General features: G+C 35.8%; 1 protein-coding gene across 4 annotated transcripts in view; it reads left to right on the top strand.

Annotated features, from left to right (window-relative positions):
- NF1 (neurofibromin 1) overlaps window positions 1–11,765 on the top strand; it is a gene marked incomplete at both ends in the record, with an annotated part of 273,922 nt that overhangs the window by 26,995 nt on the left and 235,162 nt on the right. The gene's annotated exons all lie outside the window — the stretch shown is intronic.

Genomic DNA, 11,765 nt, shown 5'->3' with positions numbered 1-11,765 from the left:
CATTGATATCAGTACCATTCTCTTTAATGCATAGTCCATAATCAAAATTCATCAGTAGCAATTGCCCAAATTATTTTAAAAGTTTTATTTACTTTCAAAACTTTTTTTTTAACCAACTTACTGTATTTTATTTTAATGGTGAATTTTGAAGAGTGCTTCCCCTTCTTTCTCCTGTGGGTTTCAGTTGTAAGAATTAATCTGGCTTCAATACTTGTAAACTCTACATAAATTGTATATAATGTTTCTCAAGCTTAGGGATGTATAACCTGTCTGTAGTAGTGAGGCAAGCTACAGTACTTCAGCATACTTTGGCCAGTATTATTGGAACAAGATTTTACTTAAATAATATTTTAAAAATTAAATAAGCTTTATTATGGAATAGAATCCAAAATTTGCATCTCTTTTGAAGATAAAGCCTGAGACTTCAAAGAAGCATTTATCTCACAGTATCAGTATCAGTATCAGTTTGCTTATGGTAAGAATAGTATCTCCCTTTAACATTAAACTGGTGAAGCTTGAGTATTTGGTTATTTAAAAAAAAAATTGTTTGAAATTTCTGAATCAACACTTATAGTGAAAATAATCATAGTTTAAAAATAAAAATAAAATTATACTACAAAGCTATATGTAATATATTGCACCAAAATATTTGTCCAGGTCAGTAATGGATACTTTGAATTTAGTGCAGATAAACTTCTATAGCTAGATTTAAAAAAAAAAAATTCTATTAAATTTCAGAATTACAGCTTGTGATTATTGGTTATCAGGAGTAGCAGCAAATGTTTGGCTGTGTTTAATATCTTTGGATATTTGTATTGAATGTGAGCAAAAAATTATGGAGAGATTTTACACTAAAATTATGGAGAGATTTTACACTGATAACCAGTTTTTAATGTTTTGTCAGATGCTGAGTTGATGACATAATAACCAAGAGCTGGAAGATTGAATGTATCAGCTTGCAAGATAGTGACAAGTAGCTTCATATATTACTTTTGGGTTTTACTTTCACCAGAAATTAATTTTTCACTTTCATAATTTAAGGGGTGTGTGTGTCTGTGTGTGTACATGTGTTTAATTTTCACTTTTACACTGAGGTCTAATTTACCTGGGCTTAGTTTTCTGTAAGAAATCACTTTATTTTTTTCCATCTGATAACAAATAACAGATTGTTCTGGCCTATTTTTTAAGTAGTCCTTTTCCCTCTCTGTGATTTGTAGTGCTTGTTCAGTTTAAATTGAGTCTCCTTATATATATAGTCTTGGGTTTTAGTTCTCTGTTCTGCCTGCTCTCTTGGCCCCCATTACCCATTTAATTATTTGTCTTAATTACTATAGTTTTTAGCAAGTCTTAATATTGAGTATGGCAAATTCCCTATACTCTTCTTCAAGAGAAGTCATAGTGCTTTTCCATATTGGTTTTAGAATCAGCCTATTGCTTTTCATGAAAAATGGTGGTGAACTACAATAAAAATAAAAATTAAAAATGGGATAAGACAAAAATAGACATGTTTGCCATGATAGCCTTATGGGCATCTGAAGAAATGCTTAGCTTCATTTGATAAAAGGAAAGTACAAATCAAAACCACAGTGAGATATCACCTCATCCCTGTGAAAATGGCCTAAAGCAAAAGCACTGGAAACAACAAATGTTGGTGTGAATGTGAAGCAAAAGTAATACTCATCCATTGTAACTTGGTGTAGTCTCTATGAGGAATGGTTTGGACATTCCTCAAAACAGTAAAAATAGAAATACCATATGACTGACAGTACCACTTCTAGGTATTTACCCAAAGAATATGAAAATACTAATATACAAGATTATGCATTGCTTTTGTTCATAACAACATTATTTCCAAAAGAGCATTATTTACCGTAGATAAGTCATGGAACCAGCCTAAATGCCCATCAGTTTTAAGGATTAAGAAATCGTGGAATAGGGCCTCACCAGTGGCACAGCGGTGGAGTGCTGGGCTGCGAAGCTGCCCACAGCCTCTGCAGCATTGGTTCTATCCCAGCTTCCTGCACGAGGGTCCCACATGGCACGCAGACCTCTCCTGGTGCGCCCACTGTTCCCCTCAGCAGTGTACTTCGGTCCTTCTGCCTGTTCTGCTCCCTGCTCTGGCTCTGGTGAATTCTTTCACCCTCCCTCGCTTCTGACTGTACCCAGTGCTTGTATAAATAAATAAATAAATCTTTAAAAAAAAAAAAAAGAAATCGTGGAATATATACTCAATGGAATACTGCACAGCTATTAAAAAGATGAAATAGTGCCCATTGGCACAAAATGAATGTATCTTCAGGTGATAATGCTAAATGAAGTAAGTCAAAAGATGAAAACCTTCCTAAAGACTCTACTAAAAAACTATTAGAAGCAGTAAGTCAATACAGTAAAGTTGTGGGTTACAAAATCAATTTACAAAAATCAGTTGCATTCTTACATGCAAACAATGAACTAGGGGAGAAAGAAATCAAGAAAATTACCCCATTTACAACTGGATCAAAAAGTATTAAATATCTAGGAATAAACTTAAAAGAAGAAAAGGACCTATACAATGAGGACTAGAAGACATTATTGAAAGTAATAGAAGACACAAAGATATGGAAATATATTCCTTTCTCGTGGATTGGAAGTATTAGCATGTTAAAATGGCCATCTTACCCAAAGTGATACACAAATTTAGTACAATCCCTGAATAGAACAAATATGAGAAATTTTTTTAAAGGATTTATTTATTTATGCTTACAAGAGCTGGGGTACAGGCCCAGAGGTGTGGGCAGGGGCAGGGGTGTAAAAGGATTCACCAGAGACAGAGTGGGGAACAGAACAGTCAGACTGACTGAAATACACTGCTACGGGGAGCAGGGGGCAAGACAGGAGAAGTCTGCTGTGCCATGTGGGTAGCTCCGTGGCCGGGTATTGAACTTGTACCACAGTGGCTGCAGATAGCTTCAGTAGTGCTGAGACTTAAACCCTTGAGCCACCAGGGAGGCCCCCCAAACATTACTGAAATTTATGTGAACTACACAAGATTACAAATAGCCAAAGCAAAAAAAGAGGAAGAATGGAGGAACCACAATTTTAGACTTCAAACTATAGTATAAAGCTATAGTAATCAAAACAATATGGTATTGAAATAAAAACACAGACCAGTGGAGTAGAAATTAGAGCTGAAAAATAGACCCACATTTATATGGACAGTTAATCAGTGACAAAGGAGCCAAGAGTCTCCATTGGAGAAAGGAAAGTCTCTTTAATAAATGGTATTGGGAAAACTGGACAGACATGTAAGAAAGAATGAAACTGGCCTACTGTCTCACACCATCCACAGAAATTAATTCAAAATGGATAAAAGACTTGGATTAAGACCTGAAACAATAATGTATAGAAGAAAATATAGGCAAAACATTTTATGACATTGGCTTCATAGAATTCTTAGTTGAATTGCCTCCCAACAGCTAAAACAAAAAGAATAAACAAATGACACTGCATCAAAATAAAAGGCTTTCTGTACAGTGAAAGAAGCTATCATTAAAATAAAAAGATACCCTACTGAATGGAAAAAATATTTGCCCATCGTAGATCTGATAAGGGCATAATGTCTAAGATATACAAAAAATTCATACAACTCCACAGATAGAAAAAACAAAAAACACAATCAGAAAGTGGACACAAGAGCTAAACAGGGGCCTCCCCTGGTGACGCAGTGGTTGAGTGCTGGGCTGCGAAGCTGCCCGCAGCCTCTCAGCTCCAGTTCTATCCCCGCCCGTTGGTGAAGGTCTCACATGGTGCGCAGACCTCTCCTGCCACCCTCCCACGCTTCTGACTATACCCAGTGCTTATATAAATAAATAAATAAATCTTAAAAAAAAAAAAAAAAGCTAAACAGACACTTCTCCAAAAGACTACAAATGAGTAACAGGCACACGAAAAAATGCTCATCATCAATAATAAGAAAAATGCAAATTGACCACAATAAGAAACAGTGTGAGCATGGCCTGTATCAGAAACACCACTAACAAGAAGTATTATTAGCAAGGATGTTGAGAAGAAGTGTAAGAACTCTCTACACTGTTGGTGGGAATGTATTCTTGTCCAGCCTTTATAGAAAACAGTATGGAGATTTCTCAGAACATTAAAAGTAGCTCTAATATGACACAGCAATTCTATTCCTAGGTGTGTGCCCAAAGAATGCGAAAACACAAATCCCAAGTGTTTATGCAGCCTTATTTACAATAGCTATGGAAACAATTTATAACAAATGAGTGGATTAAGACAATGTGGTATATATGAATACTACTCAGTGATAAAAGATAAACCATTGCCTTTTGCAGCAACATGGATGGAACTGGAAGGGATTATGCTAAGCAAATAGGCCAGAAGAACAAACTGGATGATTTCACTCATGTGGTATATAGAGGAACAAAGGGTCAGACAAAAAGCAAACCCTAGAAACCTGACTATAAAATTGAATCTACCAGAGGGTGGGGTGGCAAAGGGAGGGGGCGCCCAGTGGACTATGGTGGATGACTTGGTGGTGGGTATGGTGTAATAACAAACTGAAGATGGGTGAACCTATATTTCTGAACCATACACAGTGTTGTAAACCAGTATTATCTCAATTGAAAAAGAAAAAGAAAGTGAAAGACAGTTACCAGATGGTTTCACTCATTTGCAGATACCAATAACCAAAAAAGAAAAACTACAACACAGAAAAAATAATTCTTAGACTCTGTGAAAAATATACTGGTTACCAGAGGGGATAAAAGAGGAAGGAGGAGGGGGGGCGGGAAAGATAGTTTATTGGTACTAGAATTTTGTGAAGGATGAATGAAGCATGTGTACTTATGGAGTATGAAGTTGTACTCCTAAAACTATACAGTTATGGAAACAGCTGGCAAAATAATAAAATTTGGGGGGGGGAGAAAAATGGTGCTGGGCTTTTGAATGGTATTGCTTTGAATCTTGGGACCAAGTTGAAGAGAATTGATGTCATTATGGTAGTGGTGCTTCCTATGTATAGGAAGATATAAAAGATATAATTTATCTTTTGAAAATTGCATTTTATGATTTTCTCCTTATATGAAGATCTTGCACATCAGATGTCAGAATTCATCATAGAATTTTTTTCTTGGTCTTTATACATGGTATTTTTTAAAAATTGCTTTTTCTGGTTTTGTATAGAAATGAAGCTAGCTTTAGTATTTTGCTTTTGTATCGAGCAACTATCTTTTGTTTTACTTTTAGATTCTTAGGGATTTTCTCTGTAGACCATGAATCATCTGTAAATATTTGAAAGTTTGGTTCTTCTTTTTCGGTCTTTGTAACTTTTTTCTTTCTCTCTATGAACCCATTGAGGTTTTTCAAAGTGAAATAGGAGTGGTGGTACTGTGTATCTATGTCCTGTTATTTTTTAAAAGGAATGCTTTCTCCCCTCCCCATTTTTACTGAGAAACATTTGATAATACATTACTGTTTAAGGTGTATAGCATGAAGGTTTGATTTATAAATATTGTTAAATGGTTGCCGCAGTAGATTCAGCTAACATCCATCTCATATAGACACAATAAAAAGAAGAAAAGGGGGGAAAAGTTTTCCTTGTGATGAAAACTCTTAGGATTTTTCTCTCAACAATTTTCCTATCTGTCATATTACATTGTAAGCTGTAATCATGTGGCACATTACATCCCTAGTATTTTTTTTTATATTGTAACTGGAATGAAAGTTTGTACCCCTTGCCTACCTTCTTCTAATTCCCCCAGTCTCTATTCTCTATCCCTGGAAAACACAAGTCTGATCTCTTTTTTTATGAGTTTGTTTTCATTATTTAGATTTCACATGTAAATGAGATAATACAATCTTTTTCTTTTTCTGTCTGATTTATTTCACTTGGCATAATGCCTTCAAGATTCATTCATGTTCTCAGAAATGATGGGATTTCCTCATTTTAAATGGCTGAATACTTCTTTTTGTGTGTGTGTGTGTCTGTGTCTGTGTGTGTACACACACATACCACAGCTTCTTCATTCCTCAGTGGACACTAAGGTTGTTTCCAAGCCTTGGCTATCATAAATTATTGTAAATAATGCTATGAATATGGGAGTACAGTTATCTTTTTTTAGTTAGTATTTTTCAGTTCAGATTATTTTATTATTTGATATAGTGTTCTCAGGTTTGTGTTTTGTTTTTTTTTTTTAAACAAATGCTCTTATTAAATTAACGTTCTCTTCCAGGTTGCTGAATTAAAAAATTCTTGAATGAATGTTATCATCAAATGCTTACTCAGCCTCTATTGAGGTGATTATGTAATTTTTTGTACTTTAGTTTGTTTATACTATTTGTCATTGTTTTATTATTATTTTTTGACTTTTTTTTTTTATTAAAGACTTATTTATTTATTTATTTATTTATACAAGCACTGGGTAGAGTCAGAAGCACGGGAGGGTGAGAGAATTCACCAGAGCGGGGAACAGAACAGGCAGACCGACGAAACACACTGCTGAGGGGAGCAGCAGGCGTTGCAGGAGATGTCTGCCTGCCATGTGGGACCCTTGCCTGAGGCCAGGGATCGAACCAGCCCTGCAGAGGCTGCAGGCAGCTTGCAGCCCAGCGCTCAACCACTGCGCCACTGGGGAGGCCCTATTTTTTGACTTCTAATAACTAAACTAACCTTGCATTTTGGAGACAGTTCTTGATTAAAATGTGTCATTTTGGAGAAAGTTGCTGGATTAAATTTCCTGATGTTTTGTTTAGGATGTTTGCATCTATTTTATCAGTAAGATTGACATGTAATTTTCCTTTCTTATATAGCCCTTGTTTCCATATCAAGGTTAGTCTATCTGTAGAACAATCAACTGGAGAAGTAGAAGTTATCTTTTTATATTCTCTGCATGTTTATATAGTATTGGAATTATATGTTGATTCAATGTTTGGCAGAGTCTGTAACAAAACCATCTGGGTTTAGTAATTCCCTCTCAGGGAAAATTTTAAACCCCTGATTTTGTTCTTTGAATTGTCAAACTTGCTTTTTTCCTTAAATCAGTTTGATAAATTGTATTTTCTGGGGGGAAAAAAAAAAGAATTACTTGAATGTCCATTTGAACTCAAGTTCATGATACCTTTTTATGGTCTGTTTAATCTCTGTGGGAACTGAAGTTATGTTCTATTTTTCATTCCTAATGTTTACTTTTTTCTTGATTGTTTTTTTTTGTGTGTGTATTTCATTTGTATTTTTAAAGGTAAAGTTTTTTGTTAATTTCATTGACTTGTTTTAATAATTTTGCTCTTACCATTTTCCTTTCTTGTGTTTATTCTGCTGTTTTTTAAATTTAATTTTAATTTAATTTTTAATTGTAAAATATATGTGACATGACATTTGCCATCAGCCATTCTTAAGTGTATACTTCAGTAGTATTACGTACATTCACATTGTGTTCACAACTCTTTACCTTGCAAAACTGAATCTCATTAAACAATCACTTCTCACTTCCTCCCTCTCTCAGCTCCCAGCAACCACCATTCTGTTTTCTATCTCTCTGAATTTGACTATTCTGGGTACCTCAAAAGTGGAGTCATTTGGTTATTATTGGCTCTTCTAGTAAGTTAATGTTCTCAGAGTTCATCCATATTGTAACATATATCAGAATTTCTTACTCTATAAGACAAAATAAGTAACACTTTGTTCATTCTTGTTTGTGGACAGTAGTGTTTCTTCTACCTTTTGGCTGTTGTGAATAATGCTAGTATAAAAGATAGTGGGCAGTTATCTCTTTGAGACTCTGCTTTCAGTTCTTTTAATTATATATCCATGAATGGAATTACTTGATCATATGTTAATTCTATTTTTAATTTTTTTGAGGAAGCACCTCACCTTGTTTTCTATAGCAGATGTACTGTTTTACCATATTCTTAAATAGTGCACAGGAACTCTGTTTTCTCCGTATCCTTGCCAACACTTGTTATTTTATGGGTGCTTGTTTTTTTTTTCCTCAATAGTAGCCATCCTAATGTTGTGAGATTGTTTTATGACATAAACTTAGATTTAGCTGCTTCTCTGTGAACACACTAAATGTTAGACAGTGGTGGTGTTGCAAGAGGGCCCAAAGCCCAAGGGACTCTGGGAGCCATGGAAGCCATGGTGGAAGCTGTGCAGAGGCAGAGGCTTTGGCAGTGGACCCTTGGGCAGTGGACCCTTGGGCCATGGTCCAGGCTGGACGAGGCCCTGTTGATTGTTGAGGCAAGACCCAGGACGAGGAGTGGAGCCCATCACCAACCTGGGCTGCCTGGCAAGGACATGAAGAGTAAGGTGCTGGAGGAGAGCTATCACTTTCCCTTGCCCATCAAGGTATGAGATTGTTGACTTTTTTCTGGGGACTATCCCTCGAGGGCAAAGTTTTGAAGATTGTGCTTGTGCAAAAGCAGGGCCAGGACCAGGTTCCAGGCATTTGTTGCCATGAAGGATTACAATGGACACATTGGTCTGGGTATTAAGTATTCCCCCTTATAGTGTGACTGGCTGTTGGAGCTCTGTGCTGGTTGCCCTCATCCCTGCTCCCAGGGGCACTAGCATCATCTCTGCCCTTGTGCCCAAGAAACTGGTGATGATGGCTGCAATCAATGACTGCGGCACCTCTGCCAGAGGCTGCAGTGCCACCCTAGGCAACTTTGCCAAGGCCGCCCTCGATACTGTAAAACCTAGAACTGCTTCATCCCTGACCTCTGGAAAAGGACTGTGTTCCCCACATCTCCCTATCAGGAGGGAAGACCCACAAAATAGTTTCTCTGTGTAGAGGACACAGGCTCCAGCTGTGGCAACCACATAATTTTTGTAGCAAAAAAACAAAAAGTGGATTAAGCCTGTAAAAAATGATAAAGTTGGATTTAAACACACTAATTTTGATTTTTTTTTATTTAAGTGTAAGTAATCAAAGCTGTACATTTATCATGTACTGCTTTAGTTGTATCCCAGTTTTGATAATTAACTTTTCATTATTTTCAATTCTGGATATTTTCTGTTTTCCATTATTTTTGCCCAGTGTTTCTTGATTTTAAGGAGTTTTCCTTTGGTTATTCATTTCTTAATGTATTGTGATTGACAAATATGATTTGTGTGGTTTCAGTATTTTCAAACTTCAAGTCAATCTTAGTGGCCTTTGAGCATTGTATTAGTTATTTAATGCTATATAGCAAGTGACCCCAAATGTAGTCATTTTGGACAAGAGAAATTTATTATAATAAAATTTGAATATGGGAAATTAGTAGCACCTTAGAGGTTTCTGATTTAGTCTTTCATGAGGTTACATAACAGTCAAGCTCTTGGCTGTACCTGCCATCATCTGAAAGTTTGACTGAAGCTGAAAGGTTTGCTTCCAAGCTAATTCATTTATACATTTGATGGCAGGTGCCTCAGTTCTTTGCTAAATGTTTGCAAAAGATCTGGAAAATAACATGTTCCCATAGGACTGGTTGAAGGTGGTCCCTAGCAGCCTTCAGAGTTAGTGATGGGGAAAAACCAACATCAAAGTCTTTCATAACCCTTGAGAGTAACAAACAGTCCACTTCTGCCTTATTACATTGGTCATACAGACCGGCTGTCACAGACTGGGAATGAGAGGATTACACAGGGCAAGGCTAGCTGGTGTCAAGGCTCATTGGGGACCATCTTGGGATCTATTACAAACAATACAGCCCCAATTTTATAAAGGTTACATGTGTTCTTGAAAATAATGTGATTCCTAGTTCTTGGGTATTTTTATATGTTAGTTTGATCAGATTCATTAATCAGTTTAACTTCTACATTCTAATTTTTTTTGACTGTGGTCTTATTACTGATAGATCTGTTTTTAAAAAAGCCCTTTCACCATATTAGTGAATTTATAACTTTTTCTTGTAGATGTGTCAAGTGTTGATATGAGTGTAAGTTCATAGAGGGTTAGAATATCTTCCATGTGATCTGGAACTTGTATAATTATGTAGTGATCCTCTTTATTTCTAGAGCTTTTTGCCTCTTAACTCCAGGTTTCTTTTAGTTTATGTTTGCTCGGTAGCTCTTTTTCCATTCTTTGACCTTCAATCTTTCTGTACCCTTATATTAGTTTATCTCTTACAAGCTACAGGTATATAACCAGCCTGATAAGTTTTTTTCCATCTAAGTGTAGGGTTTAGCCCATTTATATTGATTCTGAATATTGAAATATATTTTATTTATTTCCGTTTGAATTTTCCACTTAGTAATATACAAGTAAGTTCCCTTCATGTGTTTTCATGGTTCAATAACATTTTTTTAAAAAGATTTCTTTATTAATGCACACAGGTGCTGAGGTGTAGGCCAGAGGTGTAGGGAGTGAGAGGATTCACCAGAGACAGAGTGGGGCACAGAACAGGCAGACTGACTGAAATATACTGCTGAGGGGAGCAGTGGGTAGGACAGGAGAATTCTACTGCCCCATGTGGGTTAGGATCCCTTCTGGGGATCGAATTTGTGCTGCAGTTGCTACTGATAGCTTGATGGTGCTGAGGCTTAACCCCTTGTGCCACCAGGGATGCCCCAAGATAACATTTCTTTTTAACGCTGATTAATATTCCATTGACTGAATGTACCACAGTTTATCTGTTCACTTGCTGAAGGAAATCTTGGTTGTTTGCAAGTTTTGACAATTATGAATATAACTGCTCTAAGCATTCATTTGTTTGCATATTTTTGTGTGAACATATGTTTTTAACTCTTTTGGATAAATACCAAGGATTTTGATTGCTAGGTCATGTGGTAAGCCATTACCTCTTCAGATGCTTCCTTTTCCATATTGTATCTTTATTCTCCTTCTGGGACTACAGTTACGAAATTTATATAATATGTTTCATGGGTGAGCCAAATAATGTACTACTGTGTCCTTTTTTATATTACACTTTTTGTACAACTTCTACCTCCTAATGTTAGTAATTACCACTTTTTTTCCATTTGCTTTATTTTTGATATACCTATTGTTAATTCTTTATATATCATTAACATGCTCTCAAGTGTTTTTCATACAGCATCAAGCCCATTCATCTAGTTACTGAGATTGTTTTCCCTGAGGACTTCCTCCCATTCTCTTGTTAGGTTTGGCTGCCTGCTGGGCTATGTGTGCATCTGTCAGCCTTGGTTCTTCTGTCATTGTCATTTTGGAAAGTCCCATTACTTCTCTTGTGTTGATTTCCCTGTTTTGTGGATCTCATTTACAGCACATCCTCCACTAGCTTGCTAAATAAAAAGGTACATAAGACATAATTTTTGATACTTTATGTGTTTAAGAATATCTTTATTCTGCTTTTTAATTGTTTGATAGATTGTCCATATATAAGTTCTAGAATGCAAATACATTTTCAGTAGAATTTTGAAAGCATTTTTCCATTGTCTTCTAAATTATCACTAAGATTGATGCTATTCTGGTTCCTATAATATTGTAAACAACCTGTTTTTAATTTTCTCATTTCTAGAACTACTTGTAATTTTTGTTTCTTTGTTCTTGTTGTTCTGCAGTCTAATAAAATGTACTTGGACATCTAAATATGTCTTTTTCAGAATGGGTACTCATGTGGATCCTCATGGGTAATACACTTCTTGTATTATTTCTTTGGTAATTTCTTCCTTCCTTGTTCATATCATTTCCCCCTCCTTTTCACATGTTAAAATTGGATCATGTAATTTAAGAAAGTTTTTTGTCTCATAGTATTTTTCCTTCTTTTTCCTGTAAAGCGTCTCTGCTTTATTCTTCAGCTTTTTAATGTTT

This window comes from Talpa europaea, assembly GCF_964194135.1.
Source record: "Talpa europaea genome assembly, chromosome: 7".
NCBI lineage: Eukaryota > Metazoa > Chordata > Mammalia > Eulipotyphla > Talpidae > Talpa > Talpa europaea.
Note: the sequence above shows the minus strand (reverse complement) of the source record. Positions and strands in the feature narration are given on the sequence as shown.